At 40.3% G+C, this 12,937-nt stretch overlaps 1 long non-coding RNA gene across 2 annotated transcripts in view; it reads left to right on the top strand.

The window, feature by feature from the left end:
- The window catches only part of LOC111171078 (uncharacterized), a 108,427-nt gene that overhangs the window by 88,555 nt on the left and 6,935 nt on the right, over window positions 1–12,937 (top strand). The gene's annotated exons all lie outside the window — the stretch shown is intronic.

Genomic DNA, 12,937 nt, shown 5'->3' with positions numbered 1-12,937 from the left:
TGGATTTATCCTGTATGGGATTCTCTGTGCTTCCTGGACTTGATTAACTATTTCCTTTCCCATATTAGGGAAGTTTTCAACTACAATCTCTTCAAATATTTTCTCAGTCCCTTTCTTTTTCTCTTCTTCTTCTGGAACCCCTATAATTCGAATGTTCGTGCATTTAATGTTGTCCCAGAGGTCTCTGAGACTGTCCTCAGTTCTTTCATTCTTTTTTCTTCATTCTGCTCTGTGGTAGTTATTTCCACTATTTTATCTTCCAGGTCACTTATCCATTCATCTGCCTCAGTTATTCTGCTATTGATCCCTTCTAGAGTATTTTTAATTTCATTTATTGTGTTGTTCATCATTGCTTGATTTCCTATTTAGTTCTTCTAGGTCCTTGTTAAATGTTTCTTGCATTTTCTCTATTCTATTTCCAAGATTTTGGATCATCTTTACTATCATTATTCTGAATTATTTTTCAGGTAGACTGCCTATTTCCTCTTCATTTGTTAGGTCTGGTGGGTTTTTATCTTGCTCCTTCATCTGCTGTGTGCTTTTCTGTCTTCTCATTTTGCTTAGCTTACTGTGTTTGGGGTCTCCATTTTGCAGGCTGCAGGTTCGTAATTCCTGTTGTTTTTGGTGTCTGTCCCCAGTGGCTAAAGTTGGTTCAGTGGGTTGTGTAGGCTTCCTGGTTGAGGGGACTAGTACCTGTGTTCTGGTGGATGAGGCTGGATCTGGTCTTTCTGGTGGGCAGGTATACATCTGGTGGTGTGTTTGGGGGTGTCTGTGGACTTATGATTTTAGGCAGCCTCTCTGCTAATGGATGGGATTGTATTCCTGTCTTGCTAATTGTTTGGAATAGGGTGTCCAGCACTGTAGCTTGCTGGTCGTTGAGTGAAGCTGGGTGTTGGTGTTGAGTTGGAGATCTCTGGGAGATTTTTGCCATTTGGTATTACGTGGAGCTGGGAGGTCTCTTGTAGACCAGTGTCCTGAAGTTGGCTTTCCCACCTCAGAGGCACAGCACTGACTCCTGGCTGCAGCACCAAGAGCTTTTCATCCACACGGCTCAGAATAAAAGGAAGAAAAAGTAGAAAGAAAGGAAGAGGATAAAAGACAATAAAATAAAGTAAGGTAAAATAAAATGAGGTTATTAAAATAAAAAAATAATTATTAAGAAAAAAAAATTTTTAAGTAAAAAAAAACACAACGGATGGACAGAACCCTAGGACACATGGTGAAAGCAGAGCTATACAGACAAAATCTCACACAGAATCATAAACATACACACTCACAAAAAGAGGAAAAGGGGAAAAAATAATAAATCTTGTTCTCAAAGTCCACCTCATCAATTTGGGATGATTTGTTTTCCATTCAGGTATTCCACAGATGCAGGTACATCAAGTTGATTGTGGAGCTGTAATCCGCTGCCCCTGAGGCTGCTGGGAGAGATTTCCCTTTCTCTTCTTTGTTTGCACAGCTCCTGGGGCTCAGCTTTGGATTTGGCCCCCCTCTGCCTGTAGGCCACCTTAGGGCGTCTGTTCTTCGCTCAGACAGGATGGGGTTAAAGGAACCATTGATTTGGGGGCTCCGGCTCACTCAAGCCGGGGGGAGGGAGGGGCACGGAGTGCAGGGAGAGCCTGCGGTGGCAGAGGCTGGCATGACGTTGCACCAGCCTGAGGCACACCGTGCGTTCTCCCAGGGAAGTTGTCCCTGGATCCCGGGACCCTGGCAGAGGCAGGCTGCACAGGCTCCCCAGAAGGGGTGTGTGGGTAGTGACCTGTGCTCGCACACAGGCTTCTGGTGGCAGCAGCAGCAGCCTTAGCATCTCATGCCTGTCTCTGGTGTCCGTGCTTTAAGCCGCTGCTCGCGCCCGTCTCTGGAGCTCCTTTAAGCAGCGCTCTTAATCCCCTCTCCTTTTGCACCAGGAAACAAAGAGGGAAGAAAAAGTCTCTTGCCTCTTTGGCAGCTCCAGACTTTTCCCCAGACTCCCTCCTGGCTAGCCGCGGCACACTAACCCCTTCAGGCTGTGTTCATGCCACCAACACCAGTCCTCTCCCTGCGCTCCGACCAAAGCTGGAGCCTCAGCTCCCAGCCCCGCCCACCCTGGCAGGTGAGCAGACAAGCCTCTAGGGCTGGTGAGTGCCAGTCAGCACCGATCCTCTGTGCGGGAATCTCTCCACTTTGCCCTCCGCATCCCTGTTGCTGCGCTCTACTCTGCGGCTCTGAAGCTTTCCCCCTCCGCCACCCGCAGTCTCTGACCACGAAGGGGCTCGGGCTCCTAGTGTGTGGAAACCTTTCCTCCTTCACCGCTTCCTCCCACTGGTGCAGATCCCGTCCCTATTCTTTCGTCTCTGTTTATTCTTTTTTCTCTTGCCCAACCCAGGTACGTGGGGAGTTTCTTGCCTTTTTGGAGGTCTGAGGTCTTCTGCCAGCGTTCAGTAGGTATTCTGTAGGAGTTGTTCCACATGTAGATGTATTTCTGATGTATCTGTGGGGAGGAAGGTGATCTCCACGTCTTACACTTCCACCATCTTTCCCCTCTCTATGATCCCTCTTTACCTTAAAATTTTGGCACTTTATAATATGTCTTCATGTGAACCTGTTTGTCTTCATCTTGTTTGGATCTCTGTGTTTCCTGGACCTGGATGTGTGTTTCCTTCCCCAGGTTAAGAAAGTTATCAGTTACTATATCCTCTAATAAGTTCTCTGCCCCTTTCTCTCTTCTCCTCTTTCTGAGACCCTTGTAATGTTCATGTTAATATTCTTAATGTTGTCTCAGAGGTCCCTTTACGTATAGTCTTAATTCTTTTTTCTTCATGCTATTCAGCTTGGGTGATTTTCACTACTCTGTTTTCCATTTCACTGATCTGTTCTTCTGTATCATATAATATAATGTTGCTTCCCTCGTGTGTGTGTGTTTTAATCTCATTTACTGTATTTTTAAGCTGTTTGGTTCTTTTTGACATTTTGTTACTCTTTGTTGAATTTCTATGTCCATGTATTCTTCTCTTGACTTGGGTGAGCATCTTTATAATCATTACTGTGAACACTTTTTTTATCAGGTAGAATGCTTATCCCTATTTTATTCAGTTCTTTTTCTGATGTCGTGTCGTTACTTCATTTGTAACATATTCCTCTATTTCCTTATGTATCCTAATTCTCTGTGTATTTCTATTCATTAGGTTCAGGTTGTTACATTCCCGGGTCTTGGAGAAGTGGCCTTATATAGGAGATGACTGATAGGTCCCAGCAGCACACTGTCCTCTCCCAGCAGAGCCACATGCTCCAGGGGTGTCCCCTGTGCACACATCTTTCTCTTATGGCAGAGCCAACTTCTGTGGACTAGCTGGTAGGCGGTATTGGACCCTGGCCTAAATGGCTGTAAGGCCCTGCAGTATGTGATTGCCATGGGTGTGGTGGTAGCCAAGGCAGCCCTTCCTTATTGGGTGGCTGTGTGGTGCTCCAGGTGCTTAGGTGGACAGAGTAGACCCCCAGTGTGTCTGGTTGTGGGGCCTTGTGGTGCAAGAGTGCTATGGGCATTGTGGTAAATGGGGCAGACCCCTGATTCTAATCAGTTCCAGGGAAGACTCTAAAATGTTGCTTGCCAATGTCTCAGTTCCTAGCGGGAATCCCAGCTGCCTCTTGCCTTTTCAAGAAGCTCTCTGAGATTAGCAAGTGGGTCTGACCCAGGTTTCTTTCACACTACTGGCTCTGCACAGGGACTGAGAACGTGTGATATTTGTGTGTGCCCTATGAGAGCAAAGTCTCAGTTTTCTTTAGCCTCCAGCTTTCCTGAAAGTAAGCCCTGCATATTTCCAAATCCAGACCTGCTGTGTTTTTTTCTTCCCAGTGCAGGAACCCTGAGCTAAGCAGCCTGATGCAGGGCTCAGACCATTCCCTCCCTGTGGAGGACCGATGCAATTGTGATATCTTCCAGCTGTGGGTCACTGTGCTCAAGGTGTGGGTTCCAAGTAGACTGTGTTTCCAGTCCTCCTACCTGCCTTGGGGTTTCTCCTTCCTTATATCTTTAGTTGTGGAAAAACTTCCCTGCTAGTCTTTAGGTCATTCTCAGAGATAATTTCCTTGTAAGTTGTTGTAATTTGGGTGTGTCCATGGCAGGAGGGGAGCTCAGTATCTTCCTACTCTATCATCTTGATCCCCTCAAGAATGTTTTTTAAATATATGCATTTATTACTGTAAACATAACTCTTTGAATTACATTGTTTTTCCTGTATTCCATAAATTTAGGTACTTTGTGTTCCCTATTTTGTTTGCTTTAGGACTTTTTAAAAAAAATTCCCTTTTGATTTATTCCTGTATGCATTGGCTATTCTGAGCTTATTGTACAATTTCTAAGTGTTCTTGAATTTTCAATTATTCTTTTTAATATTGAATTTCAATTTCATACCATTGTGGTTGGAAATGATCCTTGATATGATTTCAATATTCTTCGATTTTTGAAGACTTGTTTTGTGGCTTAACATAGGATCTACCGTAGGAAATGTTCTATGTGTACCTAAGAAGAATGGAAGTTTTGCTGCTGTTGAATGGAATGTACTGTATATGTCTGTTAGGTTCATTTGATATCAAGTGTGTGTTCAAGTTCAGTGTTTCCTGATTGATATTCTGTCTGGATGATCTATACAGTGTTGAAAGTTGGGTATTGATGTTTCTTACCATTATTTTATTTCTGCACATTTTCCCCTTCATGTGGATTAATATTTTCTGTATATATTGAGAGGCTCAAATGCTGGATACATACATATTTATAATTGTCATAATTTCTTGATGAATTAATCCCTTTATCATTATAACTTTCTTTCCTTTGAGAGGTTTGATTCAAGTCTTTTTGCCTGATAATAGATTAGTCAGGCAAGTATCATTTTCATGGAATACCTTTTCTTCAGTCATTCAATTTTATGTTATATATGGATTTAAAGTTAACATGAATCTCTTGTACACAATATATAATTGAACTTTCTTTAATCCATTCAGCCACCCTATGGATTATTTAAATTGAAGTATAGTTGATTTACAATATTACATTAGTCTCAGTGGTACAACATATGGATTGAATATTTTTATAGATGCTGCACTTGAAGTTATTACAAAATAATGGCTATATTTCCCTGTGTTGTACTATATATCCTTGTTTGTTTGTTTCATCCATAAGGGTATTGGGTTTAGAGAAACAAACTACTGTCTTTCTCTCCCCTCTTCACTCGCCCCACCAGTAACGTGTAATTTGTTCTCTGTGAGTCTGTTTCTATTTTGTTATATACATTCCTTTCTTGCATTTTTTAGATTCCACAGAGAAGTGAGAACATAGGGTATTTGTCTTTCTCTAACTTATTTAAGTAGGTACAAATATTCTAGGCCTATCCACATTGTTGCAAGTGGCAGAATTTGATCTTTTTAATGGCTGAGTAATAGTCTATTGTGTATACAAAACACATCTTCTTTATCCTCTCATCTGTTGCTGGACATGTAGTTTGCTTCCATATGTTGGCAATTGTAAATAACGCTGCTATGAACATTGGGATGCATGTATCTTGTCAAATTGGTGTCTTCATTTTCTTTGGACATACGAAGCAGTGGAATTGTTGGCTAATATGATAGTTCTACTTTTACCTTTTTTCAGGACCTCCATATTGTTTTCATAGTGGGTATACCAGTTTACAATCCCACCAACAGTGTACTAGGATTCCCTTCTCTCCATGTCATGAACAACATTTCGTATTTGTAGACTTTGCAATAATAGCCATGTTGAGAGGTGTGACGTGAGGTCTCATTGTGGGTTTTTTTGTGGGTCATTCATTAAATTTAATTTACAAAAGAAGGTGATAGGCTGGATGTGATCTCCAGGTTGAGTCTGCTAATGCCTGGTATAGGTTAATTTGATGAGAATTAATACCTTTACAATGTTATTTATTGCTTAATTCTTTCAGGTTGACATTTAATGATCAGTAACAGATATAAAAAATTTTCTCCCTAGAGGATATCTGAAGTCTGTTGGTTTGTTTCTGTTTTATAAATTAGTTCATTTCTATCATTTTTTAGACTCCACTGTAAGTGATGTCATAGGATATTTGTCTTTTTCTATCTGACTTACTTCACTTAGAATGAAATAAAGCCATTTGCAGCAACAGGAATGGACCTAGAGATGATCATGCTTTTTCATTTCTGAGTAATAACTGACTGTGTACATGCACCACTTCTTCATTTTCCATTCATCTGTGGATGGACATTTTGGTTGCCTCCATGTCTTCGCTATTGTAAATAGTGCTGCAGTGCATGTTTGGGTTTGGGTGCATTTGTCTTTTCAAATTCTGGCTTTCTGCAGATGTATGCCCAGAAGTAGGACTGCTGGATGATAGGGTAGCTCTATTTTTAATTTTAAAAGCATCTCCATACTGTGCTTTATAATGGCTGTTACCAGCTTACATCTCACCAACACCATAGGAGGGTTTCCTTTTCTCCATGTACTCTCCAGCATTTATGGTTTGTAAACTTTTTGATGATGGACATTCTGACTGTGCGAGGTGATACCTTGTTGTAGTTTTGATTTGCATGTGTCTCCTAATTCGGGATGTTGAGCATCTTAGCATGTGTTTTTCTTAAATATTGTGAGAAAAAATTTACAGTTGACATTGGCTTTTTGAAAGTCTGACTCTTTTGAATTTCTGTTCGATAGCTACCACAGGACATTTGTTAAGGGCAGGTGTCATTTACACCCTGGCAGACCTTGTGACTATTAAGTGCCCATAAGCATATGTTTTAAAGTTGCTCTTGTGGGAATGGGCACAAGCGGCAGGATTTCCTTCATGCCCCTCTCTGGTTACTTGGGTAACCAGAGCCACTGTGGAAGATGGGCTCCTGGATTGTAAGTTAGTGTGGACTTTGCCAGAACAAACACCCAAAATCTTGTGTTTTGTTACTTCTTGGTTTTTTAAAATTTAATTTTTCTTTTTTATTGGAGTAAAGTTGATTTAAAATATTTTGTGTTTGTGGTAGGCGTACAGAACCTTGTTCAGTTATGTATATTCGTATGTCTATTGATCTTCAGGTACTTTTCCCGTATAGGTTATTAGAGAGTGTTGAACAGACTTCCCTTTGTTATACAGTAGGTCCTTGTTGATGATCTATTTTACATGTATTAGTGTGTAAATGTTTTCCCCAACCTTTTGATTTATTCCTTACCCTCACCTTTCTCACTGGGTAATCATAAGTTTGTTTTCTAAGTCTGTGAGTCTGTTTCTCTCTCTTTTATTTTATTTTTTTGGCTGCACTGCAAGGCATATGTGATGTTAGTTTTCCCAACACCAGGGATTGAACCCATGCCCCCTGCAGTTGAAGCTCGGATTCTTAACCATTGGAGCACCAGGAAAGTTCCTGTTTCTCTCTTGTAAATTAGTTCATTGGTACCAATTTTTATTTTCACCTATAAGTGGTATCATATAATATTTGACTTTCCCTTTCTGACTTCACTTAGAATGTATCTCTAGGTCCATCTATGATGCTGCAAATGTCATTCCTTCATTCTTTTTCATTTCTGAGTAATATTTCACTGTGAACATGTACCACTTCTTTATCCATCCATCTGCCGATGGATATTTTGGTTGTTTCCATGTCTTAGACATTGTAAATTGTGCTGTGGTGCATATATGGGCGCATGTGTGTTTTCCAATTGTTTTTCTCTTGTTATACGCCTGGGAGTGGGACTGCTGGATCATATGGTGGCTCTAATTTTACCTTGTAAAGCCACCTCCGTACTGTTATTTATAGTGTCTATTACCACCTTAGATCCCAACAACAGCATAGGAGGGTTCCCTTTTTTCTACAACCTCTCAAGCATTTATTGTCTGTAGACTTTTCGATGATGGCTATTCTGACTCGCATGAAGTGATCCCTCCTTGTACTTTTGATTTCCATGCCACTAATAATACAGAAATGAGAGCATCTTTTCAAGTGCTTTTCTTTTAAACAGTGTAAAATTTACCTATGGAAATAGGATCTTGAAAGTCTGTTTATTTTGAATTTTTTTTTGCTTACCTACCCTGGACATTTCCTGATTGCAGGTGTCATTTACAGCCCTACAGTCCTTGTGAATATTAAGTACCCATAAGCATTGGTTTTGAAGTTGCAGTTGCAGGAAATGGCAACAAGGCAGTGGAATTTCTTCATACTCAACTTGATTGCTAGGACAAAGACAGCCTTAATGGAACTCCTGTTCCTAGGTTGTAAATTAAAGTGGAAAGTGCCAGGACAAATACCCAAAAGCTTGTGTCGCATTACTTCTTGTTTAATTTTTATTTCTTATCAGAGTAAATTTGATTACAATGTTCTGTTTGTTCTAGGAGTACAGAATCTGGTTCATTCACACATATACATATATCTAATCAGGTTTACATTCTTTCCCATGTTGGTCATTACAGAGTAGACCTCCCTTGGCATGCAGTAGGTCCTTCTTCATCATATATTTTTTATGTATTACTAAATGTATATTAACCCCAACATCCTAATTTTTCCATTACTTTCACCTTTTTCTAAGTCTGTATGGGTCTTTCTCTGTGGAAATATGTTCATGGGTATCAGCTTTTAGATAACACCAGTAAATGATATCATTCGATATTTGTCTTTCTCTTTCTGACTTACTTTACATAGTATGATTATCTGTAGGCTCATCTGTGGTAATGCAGAAGACATTGTTTCCTCTTTTCCATGGCTAATATTCCATTGTGTACGTGTACCACTTCCTCTTTGTCCATTCATCTGTACATGGACATTTTGGTTGCATCCATGTCTGGCTATAGTAAATGTCACTGCAGTGCACATTCGGGTGTCTGTGTCTTGCTGAATTCTGGTCTTCTCGGGTTATAGGCCCATTAGTGGTTTGGCAGAATCATATGGTAGCTCAATTTTTAACTTTCAAAGGCACCTTCATTCTGTTCTGATTAGGGGCTGTTACCAGTTTACATCCCAGCAGCAGCATAGGAGGGTACCCATTCTCGGAAGTGCATTCAGCATTTATTGTCTGCAGACATTTTTTTTTCTGATGGCCATTCAGACTAGTGTGAGGTGATACCTTTTTGTAGGTTAAATTTGCATGTCTCTAATAATTCTTGATGTTGAACATTTTTGCATGTCCTTTTGAAAAAAAAACAGTGTGAGCAAATTTACCTCTTGAAATGGTCTCGAGAGTTTGCCGTGTTTTGAATATTAATGTCCATTCCTGACCGCAGGACATTTTTTGAGGGCAGGTGTCATTTAAAGCTCTGCTGTCCTTGTGAATATTAAGTGACCATTAGCACTGGGTTTAAAGCTGATGTTGTGGGAAACGGCCCCAAGGCTGCAGATTTCTACATTCCCAGCAGAGCCTTCCTGTAAGTCGTGTTCGTATGTTGCAAATTAGAGTGGAATGTTCCAGGACAAAGCTTATGTCTCCTTACTTATGTTTGCTTTTTAAATTTAACTTATACTTTTTATCAGAGTAGATTTGATGAGAGTGTTGTGATTGTCTGGGTGTACAGAATCTGGTCAATCATTCATACCTATATCTGTCCATCTTCGGATCCTGTCACCGCGTAGGTTACCACACGGTGTTGAGTACACCCCCCCTGGTGTTTGGTGATTATATATTTCATGTGTACTAGTGATTATGTAGTTTACATATGTTATATGTTTACATACAAATAAGATACATTAGTATGTTAACCCCATAATCCTAATTCATCCATCCTCCCACCTTTCATTTTGGTTAACCATTAGTCTGTTTTGTAAGTCCGTGTCTTTTTCTGTGGGAATATGTTCATTGGTAGCAATCTTAGGATAACATTGATAAATGGTATCATAGTATATTTGTCATACCCTTTTGGCTTACTTAACGTAATATGATTATTTCTGGGCTCACCTGTAGTCATGAAAACAGCATTGTTCATTTTTTTCCAAGGCTAATATTCCATTAGGTACATGTACCACTTCTTTGTCCATTTATCTGTTGATAGGCATTTCGTTTCCTTCCATGTCTTGGCTATTGTAAATATGGCTACAGTGCATGTTTGCCTGGCTGTGTTTTTCCGATTCTGGTCTTCTTAGGTTATAGGCCCGTTAGTGGATCAGCCGGATCATGATACCTCAATTTTTACCTTTTAAAGGCAGCTTCATTCTGTTCTCATTAACAGCTGTTACCAGTACATATCCGAACAACAGCATATAGTGGGTATGCATTTCTCCACAAATCCTTCAGCATTTATTGCTTGTAGACATTTGCTGATGGCATTTTGAATGTTGGGCGGTGATACCTTTCAGTAGTTTGGATTTGCATGCGACCAATAATTCCTGATATTGAGCTTTTATCCATGTACTTTTATTTTAAAAAGAGTGAGTAAAACTTACGTCTTCAAATTATTTTCTTGAAAAATTTTTGCTGTTTTGAATTTTTCTGGCCATTACATACACCAGGATATTTTTTGAGGGCAGGTTTCATTTACAAGCCATGCAATAATTATGAATATTAAGTGACCATTAGCACTGGGTTTAAATCTGCTGTGACGGGAAAAGGCCACAAGGCGGCAGCATTTCTCCATTCCCATATCTGGTTACTATGGCAGAAGAGCCTCCCTAGAAGCTGTGTTCCTAGGTGGTAAATTAGAAATGAATGTGCCAGGAAAGACATCCATAAGTTTATGTCTCATTACTTGTTGTCTGTTCTAATTTTTTTTTTTGTGGTACGCGGGCCTCTAACTGTTGTGGCCTCTCCTGTTGCAGAGCACAGGCTCAGGATGCGCAGGTTCAGCGGCCATGGCTCACGGACCCAGCTGCTCTGCAGCATGTGGGACCTTCCCGGACCAGAGCATGAACCCGTGTCCCCTGAATATGCAGGTGGCCTCTCAACCACTGTGCCACGAGGGAAGCCATAATTTAATTTTTTTAATTGGGGTAATGATTACAATACTGTTTGTTCTAGGTGTACACAATCTGGTTCATTTGTACATTATATATATCTATTCATGTACAGATCCTCTTCCCATGTACATTATACAGTGTTCCATAGACCTCCCTTGGTACATGATCAGTCTTTTTAATATAAGTATTTAATAAGTATTTGTATACGTATGGTAAACCTAATCTTAATTTATCCATTCCTCCCACCTTTCCTTTTAAATAACCATAGTTTCTTTTCTAAGTCTGTGAGTGTCTTTCTCTGTGGAAATGTGTTCATTTGTGTCAGTTGTTAGATAACGCCTATAAGTGATACATAGGATATGTCTTTTGCTTTCCGACTTACCTCATGTTCTGTGATTATGCCTAGGCTCATTTACGGTGCCTCAAAGAGCAGTCTTTCATTGTTTTCCATGGCTAATATTCCACTGTGTACATGGACCACTTCTTCTTTATCCATTCATCTGTTGATGGACATTTTAGTTGCTTCCATATCTTGACTATTGTGAAAACTCCTGCAGTGCAGATGTTGCAACCTGTGTCTTCTTGATTCTGGTCTTCTCAGGTGAGAGGCTCAGCGCTGGGCCTGCTGGATGGAATGGTAGCTCAGTTTTTACTTTTAAATGCAGCTCCTTTCTGTTCTCAGTACTGGCTGTTACTACTTTACATCTCACCAGCAGCTAGAGGGTACACAGTTCTCTAAAACCCCTTCAGCATTTATTGTTTGTAGACTTTTTGCTGATGGTAGTTGACTTGTGTGAGTTGAAACCTTTTTGTAGGCTAGATTTGCACGAGTCTAATAATACCTGATGTTGAGCTTTTATCCATTTTCCTTTTTTTAAAAAAAATCGTGAGTAAACCTTACCTCTTCATACTATTTCCTTGAAACATTTGCCAGCTTTGAATTTTTTTGGCCATTCCCTACCTCATGACATTTTTAGAGGGCAGGTGTCCCTTACAGCCCTGAGTCCTTGTGAATGTTAAGTGACTGTCAGCTGTGGGTTCAAAGCTGCTCTTGCGGGCAACGGCCACAAGGCGGCAGCATTTCTACACTTCCAACTGTGGGTTTTTGGGCAACAGAGCCTTCCTGGAAATCGTGTTAGTAGGCTGCAAATTAGAGTGGAATGTGCCAGGGAAAACCACCAAGGGCTTATATCTCCTTACTTCTTGTTTGTTTTTTTAATTCAATTTTTATTTATTATCAGAGCAGATTTGAGAAAAATGTTGTGTGTGTTCTAGGTGTACAGAATGTGGTTCATTATGTCTATGTTTCGATCTATTCATCTTTGGATCCTTTCCCGTGTAGGTTAATACAGAGTGTTGAGGATACCTCTCTTGGTATTCCATAGGTATTTTGTGATTATATATTTCACATGTATTAGTACATGTCTGTTAACCCCCATATCCTAATTCGTACATTCCTTACACCTTTCCATTTGGTTCAACATAATTTGGTTTTCTGAATCTATGAGTGTCCTTCCCTTGGAAATTATTTCATGGGTATCAAGTTTTACGTAACACCTATAAGCGATGTACTAGGATACCTGTCTTTCGGTTTCTTTTTTACTTCAAGTTGGGTGATTATCTCTAGAACCTTCTATGGTGGTGCCAACGGCACTGTTCCATGCTTTTCCATGGCTAATATTCCATTGTGTACATGGACGACTTCTTCTTGGTGCATTTTTCTGTTGATGGACATTTTGGTTTCTTCCAGGTCTTGGCTATGGCACATGTGTCTGCAGTGCAGGATTGCCAGCCTGTGTCTTTTTGATTCTGGTCTACTCAGGTGATAGGCCCATCACTGGGCCTCCCAGATTACATGGTAGCACAATTTTTACCTTTAAACACACGTCCATTCTGGTCTCAGTACTGGCTGTTACCAGCTTACACCCCACCAGCAGCTAGAGGGTACACAGTTCTCTAAAACCCCTTCAGCACTTACACTTTGTAGACGTTTTTGCTGATGATCCTTCTGACGGCTGTGAGGTGAACGTTTTTGTTGACTGGATTT

This window comes from Delphinapterus leucas, chromosome 19 (genome assembly GCF_059928025.1).
Source record: "Delphinapterus leucas isolate spDelLeu-1000000601 "Yukka" chromosome 19, BTC_Dleu_Yukka2, whole genome shotgun sequence".
Taxonomy (NCBI): Eukaryota; Metazoa; Chordata; class Mammalia; order Artiodactyla; family Monodontidae; genus Delphinapterus; species Delphinapterus leucas.
This window is presented reverse-complemented; position numbering and strand designations above follow the sequence as displayed.